This window comes from Molothrus aeneus, chromosome 3, assembly GCF_037042795.1.
Source record: "Molothrus aeneus isolate 106 chromosome 3, BPBGC_Maene_1.0, whole genome shotgun sequence".
Taxonomy (NCBI): Eukaryota; Metazoa; Chordata; class Aves; order Passeriformes; family Icteridae; genus Molothrus; species Molothrus aeneus.
Window position 1 is genome coordinate 37904347 of NC_089648.1, and position 11293 is coordinate 37915639.

An 11293-nucleotide genomic window follows, 5' to 3' on the forward strand; every position below is an offset into this window, starting at 1 on the left:
CCTGAGTCAGTGAGAATCAATTCTTTTGCTGCTTGCTGCATGGTCCTGCAAGTCAATGCAGATCCTGACTTCTTCCCTTAGATCTGTTTCAGGAGAGATTTTGCACCCACCAGGCAAAGTGTGCCAGCACTGGAGTGAGCAGTGTTATCGGGTGTCAGCTGCAGCACTCTGATACATCCTTGAGAACTAGCACATCATTAGGGATATTTTCACAATGGGATGTGGAGTCTTAGGTCCATGTCAGACAAAATTGAGGATGCTTTCAAGAAGGAATTAAAAAGACCATAACAACTTCTAGTAACTGTTCATTTAAATGTCCTTTGTCCATATGACTTCACCACTATTTTTGAAATTTTCGAAAAGGTTTTGATAAAGCAACTCTGTATGCTCTTCTATTAAAAAACAAAACAAAACCCCAAAAAACACCACAAAACACCCAAACAGAGAGACACACACCACACCACCCCTTTCCCCCAAATGGAGGTATTTTTTTCAAATGTGCTCTGGAAGAGAAATTAACAGGAAATATATTTCAGAGTGCAATACCCACTATAATACATATGCTGTCTGAGTCTCTGCACTTTGGGCAGTTATTGCCACCTCCCTGAATTAGCCACAGTTTACACCTACTTGCACTGATATAAACGACAACACAAGAGCAAAGTGAGAGAAAAGAGGTCTGCAATGTCTAACCTCAGCCAAACACACCTGCAACCCTCTCCCAGAGCAAACTAAATATTGCACTATGTCTGATTTACTGTACACTACAATAACACGAATAAGTTCTGTAGAATTACATGTAAAAAATTACACATTTTATACACTGGACTTACAAGAGATTTCATATTGACTGATATATCCAGCAACATTGAAACACCCCCGTTCAAATGTTACATTCTGAACACATTTTAAAATAAATTAGGATTTGTTCTTTGGCACAGCTCACAGGAGCTGCTTCCCCAGCAGCCACCTTGATGAAAAGCACAGTGAGAGTTCACACTCATCAAGGACTTGTCAGCACAAGGCATTGCAGTTCCTGGGGAGCACTTCCAATTCCCACAGGCAGGTATCTGTCTCAGTGACACAGCTTCAAGGGCACACCACAGACAGCCATGAGATTAAATATTAAACTCCCTGATCACACTGGCACACAACCTCAGCCATTATTATTTGCAAACATGGCTCAACAACCCCAGGTTTTTGAAGAGAGAAGTGATACTGTGGTTCACTGTGAGTTTGCTGAAAAGCACCAAGAGCTGTGGTGCTTCCAGCCTTCCTTATCTATGCTGCTAAAAATGAACCAACACAGATCTTTCTAAACATCAATCATCCCCTCTGGGATGTCAGAAGAGCACCAATATCATATCTGAGACTCCTCCACTCATGAAAGAATTTGTGCTTAAGAACTCTAGATGTTTTCCTGATTATCAAGTTTCACTCTAGAGATAACGGGAAATGTTTCATTTGAAGTAACTTCCTAAGGGACAGTCTTACAGAACATCTATTCAGATTATCTACCTGTATCCACTCTGTGTAAAGAAGCTTATTCTTTAGCATTGCTAAGTGTGTGAAAGGAAAAGTCCCTGTCAGAAGAGTCATCTGTCTATTTACAATACACCATCAGCTTTGCACCACTTTCCACACAGAATGTTTCCCATCCAAAACCCACCTGCATAAGAACCAGAACACCACTACAGTGGGGTCTCCCTCAAGTACTTTCCTAAAAACACATTAAGATCCTAGTGAAGGATAAAAATTAATTTCAAATCCATGCCTTGTCTCTGATATGGGGGAAAAAAACCAAATCAGTCTCTGCTGAAATACCGTTTTGGTTTAGGATGAGCTGCCTTAAATGGTCTAAGCAAATGATGATTTTTTTTTCATTCTTAAACTCCAAACTCTGTTTTTAGAGCTTTATCTTATATACCTGCTTCTCATTCCTAGAAATTATATATGGTACCTGATTTTTACATAGATTCTCTGGCACATCCCACTCCACATCTAACTCTATTTGCTGCTAAAGTTCAGAGTAATTTTAGAATGAAATTAATGCTAACACATATAACTTTAGAAAGCAGAATTTCACATAAATTTCAGCTGCTCTGGATAGAGCTAAAACAAGAGCAGCTGGTGCTCAGTAGGTTCTGATTTTGGAGTTGTGGATGCCAGAGGAAGGTGGACTGGAAAGAGAAGGAAGTTTGTTTATATGACTGATGTCAATTTCTTGCCTATCAGGGCCTGCTTTAATGATTTTTTTTCTTTTACCAAGAAGTGAAAGAATTTTGGTATGGGTCCTCAGAAAATGCAGTTCCTCAAAATTCCACATCAAGAGGCTCAGGCTCTCTTCCCATGCCTGCACTGGGGGCCAGGCCCCACCACCCACAGCCCTGCTTCTCCTAAAGCAGCTTCATGGCAGTCATGGCTGGGAGAAGGAAAGTCCAGGGTCTCTTTCAGGACATCTCAGGGAATAAACATAAAGTTTATTCCACACATAAAGTGTGCTCTGGGAAATAAAGGCTGCCTGAAGCATGAAGTGGACCAGTTTGGGGATTTATTTTGTTGTTATTAGAAACTAATGTGGGAGGGAAGAGAGGGTAGTCACAGTCTTCACTTACTAAGATTCAAGTTTTGTAGAAGTCACCAGACACACAAAACTCCAGGTCCCAGGCCCTCCTGGGAATGAAGTATTTAAACTTCATCCCTCTGAAGCCTAATGTTCCCATTCCTGGCCCCTTTCTTTTTCCTCTTCCTCTGCTACGCTGAGCACTACATGCACCTCACTCAGTTCCGTCCCCTTCTCAGCTGTGACAGTCTGCACTAAATTTCTCCTTCCTGACTCTCAGCCTTCCTTGTCATCTTTTTTTCTCCTTTAAAACTTACCTTGGCTTTGGTCCCAACTTTTGAGGGATTTATGTCTATTCTGAAAGGGAGAGATATCCCATTTATTTTAACATGCAAACTCAAAGAGTCGTAAGTTTGATCTAGGCTGCAAGGAGCAAGGGCACTTCTAATGTCCCCAGTCCCAAAAAAATCACACTCTATGAACCATTGCAGCCCAGCAGAAATATGGATTTCCCACCACCCTGGAATGGCTCCTCATTCTCCACTATCTCTTGTGCTGTCTGTGAAAGCTCTTCAAAGCTCTATCCTAGGTGTCATTTTCTGTATCTTATCCTCAGGGAGCCTCTCCTCTTCACACTGATATAACTATTACCTTTAGGTAAATGGCTCACAAATCTGCATCTCAATACCAAAGTGATCTGCCTCAGTTTAGCACTACACATTTAATAACACTTCTGATCTGCTGCCCTGGAAGGATGACTATTTGTTTAAAACTAAACTTTGCAGTTATTACTGAGCAGCTTGTCTTTTTCCTTTGATGTTATTTCCTTTTATGTTATTCCTTCTTCTCCATTGCTGTTAGCAGCAAAATTCTTCCCATTTCTAAAACTTCAATTTTCAATACCTACTTTTAATACCTGCTTTTTGTACCTAGCAGTGCTGGAATATTTCCCACCTTTCAAAATCTCCTCCTGTGGTGGGTTCCGTTCAATAAAAGAAATAAATCCAGACAATATGCTTGTCCATCTTGATCTACTACAAATATTTTCTTCCTCAGTTCTTCACTGTTTCTGTCTTTTTGGACCAGTGATGAACTGAATGATACAAATACATCACACTCCCAGGACCTGTTGCACTTAGATATAGTTAGGTAATCACTTCATAGAAACTAATTACATTAAAAAAATGCAGCAGCAGTAACAAAAATTGTTGCTCTATTTCCTCTGTGACCCTCCTTCCTGTACTGCTGAATTTTCAATTCCTGCCCTGTTATACCTAAGTTCTATGCTAGAGCTGGGTAAAAGCTTTCACTTGCTGGCTTCTTGCAGTGCCAATGATCAACACATCCTCAAAGTGACATTTTGAAAAGCAACTTCACCTTGTATTAAAAATCTCCTCTTTCAGATTTGTGCCTGACTCCCACTCCTGTTCCTAAATACCAGTTTTCACAAACCTTTTTGGAACCTTGATACAAATCAATCTAGTGCACCCAGAAGAAAGGGCAGAAAGAGGGACAGACAACAGCACTACAAACACACCAAATTTCCCTAGAATAAGAGTGAAGAAATTATTAATTTACAGATTTACACAATTTACTTACACTTTTAGTTCCTTCAGCTTACTTTCAGCTAAAATAATTACAATGGAAGAGGCAGCAATCATTGTATTGAAGCCATCATCTTTATGTTTCAGATCTATTTTTCGAGAAGCATGAAGCGAAGGAAGGAGTGACATGAATGCCACTGATGCAGGATTCTCTGCCATTTCAGAAAACTGAGACACACCTGTTTCCTCTCAGCATTCTCACTGATATCTTCACATGCCAGACCCACAAACCATTCCTTAGGGGCTGCTGCTGCTCTGCCATCCCCAGTAAATCAGCCATGCTGAGGGAAGCTTTCTAGCACAGAAGCTCAGCAGCGTGAAGCAGCTGGTGCCCATGCCAGGAAACTCTCCTGCCTCCAGCCAACACAAGCTGCTCCTCTGCAGCCACTGCTCTCCACAACAGGGCTGTCTGGCACGTTTCAGTCTCCAACAATGTCGGGGTCTTCACCTAAACCAAGATCACAGACTTCACTTCTATGCCTGAGGTGGGTTTTATTAAAGCTCCAGCATTCAGCAGTTGAATACATACAATTCTGCTTAGACATAAACAGTGTTCCAAGTATAAGTAACATCTGAAAAAGTAATCTGTTTTCTTGCTATTCAGCCAAATGTCATTCACTTCCAGAGTGAATTATTCCAAATCTAATAGTGACTTAGTGGCATCTTTCAAGAAAAAGGAAAATATCTCCTTACCTACCTTGTAATTGTTTTAATAGCTATTTGGGACAAATTCACAGGAATTACAGCTTTTTTGTAAAATATGGATTTTTTTTTTGTTCATATTGATAGACAGATGTTCACTGTAGATCCTTCCCAGCTGAACTATTCTATTTTTTGTTTTTCATTTTAACACTCAAGAGAAGTATTGAAATGTGAACTCTGGATCTGGTCCTCCTCTAGTCTTGGGTTGCTCTCTGCAGCAATCCCATAAAAGCCCTCTTTTCTCAGAATAACAAGAAGTTGGCCTTTCTGTAAACTGGAGAAGAACTGGAGAGAAAAATTATTTTAAAGAATTCTTTTTAACTTCATGAGGTGGAGGATCCTCATTTAACCAAAGCTGATGAGTACAGCTGAATCAAATACAAACTGAAGAAGACTTGCCTTTTTTACAATGGGAGTAGGGAATTAAAGGAAAATGCAATGAAACTAACACTTATGGATATTTTCTCTGTGAGCATAAGCACCTAAGAGTGCAAGCAAATATTAATACAGTGGTTGAATATATCTCTGTAACCCTGATGGGCAACAATACAAAACCAGGAAATGCTCTAGGCAATGTCTATGTAAAACCCACATCAATTGCTTGTATCAGTTAAAAAACAGAGATGCATTTAAAGTAGTGCCAGTTTGTGAGCAGGCCTTTGATTGAATTCCATTTGCATTTCATAGAGAAAAACAAAAGCTTTCTGGGCCTGATTCTCCATAGACTTTCACCCAACCCAGGTGGCTACCTATACACTTGCATTACACAGGTTATCACTATAGAGTGGCTCAGTATCATAAGTATTTGCAGCTCCTTGTGTGACTAGAAATATATTCCTAAAATGCAAAATACTAGGAGGAAGGAAAGCCAGCATCCAGAAGCCAATCTGTTTATGTGCCAATATAATATCTTGCTTTTCCTTCCCCATTCCTCTCCTGGGACCACAGCTAGGCTGCTTCAGGCTGGACATGCCAAAAGAGCAGACTTATTGCAACCATCCCATCTAAACTCATAGCCTGAATTTTCTATTTTCCATAGAGTATAACAGTATAACTGTTCTAAAAATACCTTGACTGCACTTCATTTGGTCATCTTTCATCCTGCCAGTATTACAGCCTGAAAGGCTCAGGGGTTTTCAAGTAATTTTCAAATGGCCTTTTCCCCTTTGAATGCATTAGAGGCTGCCCCTTCATTTCTCCTCTTTACTTTTCTCTCACCTGTTTGTGAACAATCACTTCAGCCTCAGCCAAGCACACAGAAACAAGCACTGAGCCAAGGCATATTTGCCTTAGGTCGGGCAAACAGGGTCTGTGTGGCCACCCTTGGCCTGGGGCACGATGAAAGGCCACCCAGGCCCCCTCACGGTTTGGTGACATCCCAGCCACCCCTCCCTTCCTTTGGGAGCAATTTCAGAGGGTCACCCAAAAGTGGCTACAAATAAACCTGTTTCCATGAGCTGAGAGAGGCTGCTCTCTCACTGCCAGCACTCTGGACCTGTTCTCTGCTGCCACTTACCCTGGTGGGAGCCCAGGGTGCTGTCATGGAGGGAAATCACCCAGGGCTTTCTCTGGGTGCAAGACTTGGCTTCCTGGCAGCTAATCCTGACTAGGCAGTAGCTCACATGTGGGTTTTATCTTAAATAAAGAATGAGAACAATTATACTTGTGTGTTTTCACTTTTGCTCTGTTAATGGGTAATTTCAACTTTCTTTCATGCTCTCCTTGCCAGCTCTGCACACTGCACAAGAGTTAATCTAAATCCTCCTAAAGACATTAGCCGGTGCCTGAATTCTATGAAAAGTAATTTAAAGAATGGATGAAGTTTATAGAGATGTCTGCCCAGACGGTAAAGGTGGAAATGAACATGCTTTTAGTGGCAGTGGAATAAATCTGTTTTAGCAAAACATGGGTGCCAAGCCTTCCTGTCAGCCTACACAAAAACATGAAGAAGGCCCAAGCCCCCTTCCTCTGTGTAGGATGTCCTCTCATCAGAGAGGTTCACTGGAAGCTACTCCTGCCTCCAGCTTGGAGAATGTAGCTGTCAGGTGCAAAGAGAGAAAGCAGAGTGAAATTTGCTTATCCAAGCCATTTTCCAGCCTACAGCCCAAAGGTACCATCTGGTATCATCCAGTGTGCTGTGGGCCAAAAGCAAGAGCTCCTCATGATGTATTGTAGAGTTCCACACAGCACATTTTGCTCTGGTCTAACTGGAAGAAGAGTGACTGGGTCTGAGACTGGACAGGAGGCTGAAGCCCTCTTTTGATCAAAAGAAAAGTGTTTATCATATCAAATCAGTCATCTCTTCCTTTCACATTAGAAGCCACATTAAAAGCCTCAGCATTATAGCTTAAATCCTTTATCTCAAATCTAGCTTGTCACCTGCATCCTTGCCACAGGAGGAATGTGCAGCCTCGACAGTGACATCAGCTGCAAGGGACCCAGCTGGAGCTGCCCAAGGGAGAGCTGGGCATTGACAAGGCCATTCTTCACCACTGGAGGTGAGGGCATCAGACAACTGTGGGAGCTCTGCCACCTCTGTGGCATGGGGACAAAACTTGTGCCTTCTCTCTTGAGCCAAACCAGAAAGCAACCCACACATTATGGGTGAGTGATGGGGAGGAGAAAAGTCCTTTGCACAAACACTGTTCAAAATTGCTGATGTTGCTACCTTGTCTGTGTGATGAATACACTACAAGTCTGGAGATGGGGAAAAACTGGTTCTGATGATCAGTTATTTAAGTGTTTGGTGTAAGCCCTTCTGAGAAAAGGAAAAAAGCTGTATCACATCACAATGTCACATGGAACACCTTAAGAGCATCACTTAAGAACACCTGCCTCATGTTAAGGAAATCAAAAAGGTATATTAAAATTAAGCCACAAGATAATTAAAAATTCATCTCACAACAGTCCCTAGCCATTTTATTTTCCTTTTTTCTTTCAAGCCCTTCTTTGAAAGAAAAATTAACTTCTGATTCCTGTTCCATCACTAGAATCATGGGTAAAAAATGTGGGAAAATAAAAGGAGATAAATAATTTCAAAATCTCATCTTCTTCCTTTACTGCAAAACGGTCTTCAAAACTGGGTAGATCACTCCTCATTTATACTTCACCTTTAACTGTTAGTAATACTGCCAGTATTTATCAATGCTAAGTTTTTCCAAGTTGTTGAAAGGTTAGGGGTCAGGTAATACACTTATTGTATTTACAAATGAAACTTTCAGCCTTATTGTCAAATATACAGGATAAAGTATATTCCTATATTCAAAAATAGGAATTCCTATATAGATATATTCCTATATGTGAATATTCCTATTCTGTTATCCCCCCCCCCCAAAAAAAAACATACATCTCTTTACTTTCAAACTGCTTAATTTGGTTATTCATGGGTTAACATTTGGTAAATGGGCTCTAAACTTGTAAATGACATTAAATAAAAAATTCTATTCTAGAACTGTGTCCTAATTTATATAACAAACATGGCAATTTATACAGCAATTTATATGCCCAGAACAGGTAAATTCAAAGATAAAATGATCACCTATGAACAATAAAAATAATCTGGATTTAGGATTAGAAGAGAGCAAGGGTCACCACATTTTTCATTGCTGTAAAAAAGGGATGTTATTTTTGTCCTTTGCAATATAAATGAGCTTAGTAGGCCCAACATGTGAAATACCTTCTGGACAGAACTGACTTCATGAAAAGATAGATGGATGGAACCACTGAGTTCATAATCAAACACCTGCTTTTGACTTCTCTCCAGAGTGTGTTCTACTTAGGAAAAGAATGCAAACTGCAAATGAAACCCTCACTTATCCTCAGCAACCTGACAGGCTGGCCCAAGAAATACTGCCAAGTCTGGCAGACTGGGAGGGAGAGCGGTGAGCGCATCGCACGGAGGTGTGAGGAACGCGCCCACCCCGGCTCATCGGGCAGGGCACAGCTGCAGGGAACTGTACACAAAGAGGGGAAACAAGGGCCTTTGAGGGGAGGAGGTGAGAAGGGGCCTAAAGCAAAAATGGGAGATGCTTTGGTTTCCTTCATATCCTGCTGCTATTTCAGCCAAGCATTTTTCATCGCCAACTTACATGAAAAGCGTTTTTTTTTACCAAAATAGTTTTCAGATGTCAGAATGAATCCCTTTGATTAATGTAATTAAAAACTGGGTGTACTACTGAGTCTTTTCAAGCATTCTTCATCACCATCCTTTTAACCTGCCCCTTTTGCATTTTCAGTTTACAGTACTTTTGCACAGAGACATAATGAGCTGGAAGGGAAGGTGCTCTAGCAAGACTGGGACAAACTCCAATGAAGTTTATTCTGAGCACTTTCACCCTCCTTATCTCTGTGTCATTCTTCAACTTACACACCCCCAAACATTCTCACTGCCTTCATGCCACTTAGTTTCTGTGTGGAACATGAAAAACCTGGATACATTGGCCAAAATTCTTTCCTTTAGATCTTTGGCTTCCCCCTTATCAGGAGCAGCAGGTCCCTGAACCCGACAGAGAACTTTCCTAGCCTAGAAACACTGAATAATTAATATTTCTCTCCTCTTTCTGTGGTCCCTTTCCACCCTATGTTATTCCCATGGTGTGCAGATGTACGTGAGTTCCTTCTCAAATTTACAGTAAAATTAAAGGATCACCCCAAGTTCTCCTTGTGTTTATAAGGGTGTTAAACATCATTCTTCACAACTGAGAAGGTACAAAGAACTGAGACACTGCATGAGCATGTTCCTAAATCTAGGTCTAAATTTAAAACTTGCCAGGAGCCATCTGGCTGAAGAATACTGCAGGGAAAACAAGGAGCAATTCCACCACCATGGGGCACAACTAGTCTAGCAAAACCACAGTGATGCCACCGCTTGACAGGCAAAAATGCTGTTCTGCTGGAAGAATGTTTCTTTTCAGGCAACATCCATCAGTAACAGAATTATTTTGCCTTTGTATAAGCATTCCAACCACAAGGAATGAGGCAGCAGGTCTCCTGCCACAGCTGATCGTGGCAGTTGCCTCCACTGTTGTCCTGTATGAAGCACAGCTTAGGGAGGAGTGACTTTGGGTGGCACAACACCAGTCTGAGCAGCACTGTTCGAAAGCACAAGTGATTTGTTTAACTATAACATAAGTTACTTGCCTTTTTCAGCTGCTTACATCCTTTGCTTAGAGAAACCAGGGCCAGCTGCTCCATAATGGATCTTACAAAGGCACCAGAAGGCAAACTTTTGGAAGGCACCATTCTAAAGTCAAAGAAAAACCATAATCAGAATTTTACTGGTGACTTGTGAAAGAAATAGAAATTGTTCCATTTCAACAGTTTTCCAACACTTGGGTACTCAGTTTCTAGAGTAGCATTTATCTGTGTCTAAAAAAAATCTCAGCATCGCAGTACTCATATATTTGTGGAAGACATTTTATGCTACAGGCAGAGTAATCTATGCTCCAGATCTACTGAGGGTGATTGAGACATAGAAATCATCTCCATAGAAATCAAGGAACTCCAAAGAAATCAAGGAACTCCATAGAAATCAAGGAACTCTTTTAATCAACTAAAACTCCTTTCCCTTATTTCATGTACTGGTAGCCTTGATTCAACAGGCAAATTCAGATTAATGGAAGAGCTGCAGTAAACCAAGTTCATATTTGCAGGATTGTTGCAAAAATTAGAGTACAAACCAACATACAGGCGTGAAAAAAAAAGGAAAGTTTAAAACAGTAGCAAGATAGCAAAAGTCAGGAACAAGATCTCCTTATTTCAAAGACTTTTAAGAGGATCAGAATGAGCAAGTGATACATAAATTGTCAAAACCAAAAGTCAAGTTATTTCTCATCCTAACCTAAAGAAAAATGCCCTTGAATAATCATGCTGTAGTACAGTCAGTCATGGAAACCACTTGTTCACATGTTGGGCAAATTAATCATACTCTCCATATTCTGGCACAGAGGTTTCTTTTTTATTTAAATAATTGAAAGATTGGATTACTTCAGACTTTAGCATTTCATATGTCTTTTCAAAATGTAGTTCAGTTTTCCTTTTTCTAGAGACCGGGATGCTTTTGGTTTAACAAGCAGAAAAAACAGACTGAGAGAAGAATTACACTAAAGGGACAACACCATATTACTGGGCTTGACTCTCAAGTGACACAAATGAGCACTGATCCATTGATGCTAATGAGTTACATACTCCTACAACACTTAAAGATCTGGCTTCTTTTCTTGCTTCCTTCTTGCTCTCACTTTTTACAATCAGTTTTGGTTTGGAGCTTCCTTTCCCTCCTCCCCCCAACTAAACTGCCTAAATATTCAGCTACCACTAAGCGTGTAAGAAACTCAACTTTTTGATTTTGCATACTCAGGTTTTCTTTTGAGTTGTTAACTATTACAGCCCAGTGGAAACAGCAGCCAAAATTCTTCACAACCCT